This window comes from Mastomys coucha, unplaced genomic scaffold, assembly GCF_008632895.1.
Source record: "Mastomys coucha isolate ucsf_1 unplaced genomic scaffold, UCSF_Mcou_1 pScaffold20, whole genome shotgun sequence".
NCBI lineage: Eukaryota > Metazoa > Chordata > Mammalia > Rodentia > Muridae > Mastomys > Mastomys coucha.
The window spans coordinates 59,543,376-59,547,213 of record NW_022196903.1 but is presented as its reverse complement, the minus strand read 5'-3'; positions in this window follow the sequence as shown (position 1 = coordinate 59,547,213).

Below are 3,838 nucleotides of genomic sequence, written 5' to 3'. Positions count from 1 at the left end.
TTTTTTTTTTATTAGTCAGTTCAGGGTGAATTGTGATGGTCCTGCTGACTACATTGAGACAGCAGCTCAGCTCGGCTCACCAGGGGTCTGGAGACAGCTAGGGATTAAGCCAGAACAGGGAGCCCAGTATTCATTATGGACTAAAACTTTGATCCGCCCTCCTGCCTGGAGTCCTCGCTTTGATATGCTCAATTCCTGTTCTCACCTATGTGCTAAAGACATGACTGTTTCGCCTCAAGTATAAATTTCCCATTTCTCTAAGTAAAGATTACACCTTGATAGGCATTCTTCTTGGTGTGGTCTCTCTTTCTCTTAACCCGCTTATTTCCACAGAAACTCGACTTCCCCAGTTCGTGAATCACCCACGGTATGAAGTGAAACTACGGGCCGGTTTCCTTCAACTAATCATGGTTATAGGAGTCCTTAACCTATGTTCTAGCACAGAGCTTTCTGATAAAGAACAATGCAAGCTATTACTTCCTCCTACAAGATTTGTCCCAAATGATCAGATGGGACAGGACAAAGTTCCTTACAAAAAGTACTAGAGACTTTGGAGCTTGAATTAAGATGGCCTCCAATGTAGATTATTGTGATGGTCTTTTGGGCTTTGTCCACTCTCATTCCTTGACAGACTGCTGCATTTTATTATGTAATAAAGTACCTATACTCTGCATGTTTCATGTGAACTTTTTCAGCAAAGATCACATGCATTTTGAGTTCATAGGAAATCCAGAGCAAGATTTCAAAGTACCACACACTTCCAAATAGGAATTTCCAGCTTCAGGAAGCCAAAGTAGTGACAAAAAGAATACGTGATCCCTTGGCTGTGGCTTCCACAACGGAAGCTGACAAATTTCAGGGGCAAGGGCACTTAAATTACTAACAAGATATAGAAAATATCACAATGAAAAAACTGATGACATTATATTTACTGGTACATTTGAAGAATATAGAATCATCATTAGTTTTTCTGCTAGAGACCAAATATTTGTTCCATTCTAAGAAAGTTACACTCACAAACATACACGTGCAAATATAAAACTATCTAGAAATAAAGACCAGAATAGTCCAAAATAATTTGTATATGTGAGTGAAAGTGCCTACAGAAAAGGGGGGAGAGAAAACTGTTTAAGTATATACAGTGAGGATTTTAGTTCGCCACCAAGATAACTGGAGGTTGTTTGTACTTAAATATAATTGTATCTAAATACTGGATGAAGCCTTAGAACTTGGTTCTGCAAGCTGGAGAATACAAAAGCAATTCAAAAATCAACTGTATATGTTGTATGCTGACAATGAACAATCTGAACAGAAAAGCAGTTCCTTGCACAATGACACTAGAAGGATAAAATACTTAAGAATATATTTTACAAAGGACATAATGATTTGTACAGCTAACTAGGAACTTTTATTGAAAGATGTTAAAGAGACAATTGAGAGGACAGTTCGTATTCATGGACTAGATTTACTATTGTCAACTGGTCAAAACAGGACTTGTAGGTAAGATGGTAGGGCAGAAATCCCCCCGTGCCATGATGCCATGAATAAATCTGTCAGCATAATGCAGAAGAGTTTCTAGGTCTCTGTAAGAAATAGCTGAAAACCAAGCCTAGGCCAGGTAACATCCACAAAGGAGGAGATAGGACAAGAAGCACACCAGTGCCCATGTGCATTACAGAGCTCAGGGTGAGGTTAACAGAAGTACCTGGGAGGCACTGCCTCTCTCCCTTGGACACAAGCTTTACAGGAAGAATGAGTTAAGGAGAGAGGGATCTGGTTCTAGACATACAAGACAGTCTTCAGGGAAACACAGGATCGGCACCAGTGTAGAGGTGAGGCTGAAAGTGTGATCCATGAACCTGGAGGGGAGATTCCCCAGGGAGTCCCACCTTGGCTGGAGCTAGTGACAAAAACAACGCAGAAGCTGAGAAATAGGTTCATGATATTACATTGCATCCAAATGGACCTGATCTAAAACTATGAATGAAGATTGTGGAGATCAACACAGAGATCACCAGAGCCCTGTGAAAATGAACATTTCTTACAAAAAATATGACTCTCAATAACTTTTATATTCTTTAATCGCTGTTGACCACAACATCTTAAATTCACCCTTTAGTTTTATTTTTTTTAAAGATTTATTTATTTTATTTTTATGTATATGAGTACGCACTGTAGCTGTGCAGATAGTTGTGAGCCTCCATCTGGTTGTTGGGAATGGACTTTTAGGATGTCTGCTCACTTCAGTCAGCTCCACTCGCTCCTGTCAACTGGGCTCACTCAGTCCCTGCTCGCTCTGGCCCAAAGATTTATTTATTGTTATAAATAAGTATACTGTAGCTGTTGTCTTCAGACACACCAGAAGATGGCGTCAGATCTTATTATGGGTGATTGTGAGCAACAAATCCCGGATGTGTTGCTGGGATTTGAACTCAGGACCTTTGGAAGAGCAGTCAGTAGTACTCTTACCTGCTGAGCCATCTCACCAGCTCTAGTTTTCTTTTTTCAATGTTCTAAATTATCTGGAAGGAGTGACACTTCAATCCTACTGCAATATAATCTAAAATGAGAATTGCAAATACCTCAATGATATGAGACAGATATAAAAACATCCATCTAGTGAGATAAGCACAGATGTGCAAGCACCAGGAAAAAGACACAAGAAACAAACAAACAAAAAACACACCAAATACCAGTTCCATAAAAATTGATTCTGATGAGAGTAACTTAGGTGAAATCCAAGAAGATGAATTCAGAAGAGTAATTATAAGACTATTTAATTGAAGTAAAATGGAAACAATTAAACACACCAAGGAAGGAAGTAATAAGAGAAAAATAAAGAGGAAACATTGAGGAGGGGATGAGCTTTCACCATTCCTATCTTACAGATAGATGAAAAGGTTTCATCTTATAGATAAAACACAGTTCAACTGGAATTTACTTCAGGTTATACAAGGAAGAGCAGGCAGTTCATCCTTTAAGACTGCAGCCCACACTGTCTTGACTTCTAAGAACAAAACAAGGTAAAAGGAAGAAGAAGATGACATGAGATTGGCCCAAAAACCAAGTAGGCAGTTCCACCTGTAAATGTAAATTACAGGGAGCTATAACAAATGAGGAATGTGATTAGCTATCATTGAGTGACAGCCCTTTCCTGGGGTGACCCAATACACAGTCTACTGTCCCCCAGAAAGAGAATCTGTGACAGACCACAGAAATGATTTTTGCCAATATCCAATTTTGTGAATCAATGATTATTTTATTGTGGTTACTAATGGAGTATGGGTGCCTCATTACTTGCTAGGAGCAGGCATCACCAGAAAACGCACCCAACACCAGTGACTGAAACCTGCAGACTGAAAACTGCAACCATGGAGGTATCTATACAGCATTCAAGGAACTCAACAGTCCCACCATCTCTTCTTCCTGTATTCAGCTGGTCAGAGTCTCCACCCCAAGAAACAATTTAACTTTTTTTCATTCTGTTGGTAGGGTCCTTCGAGAATCTTCCAAGTTTTTATTCCCCTGTACCTGTGACCTTTTGCTTTACCTCCTGAGAGTAGTGCAGCATCTCCTTCCCTCCCAGGAGAAGTTTAGAGGGAACATTACTAACTGGGGGAACACAGCACACAACTGCTCCCAACTTCTGATGAAGAATCGGGACCAAGAGGGAAATATAAAGAAACAGCACAGATTTCACTATATGAAAACTGAGGAGACATACCGGCATGCCAGAAGAGACCAGCTAGCTCTGACCTCTGGAAGGAATTTACCTTATTAGTTTTTGTATAGGAAACTTTATGTACTTTATGTGAAGTACATAAAGGGAGTAAAGAAT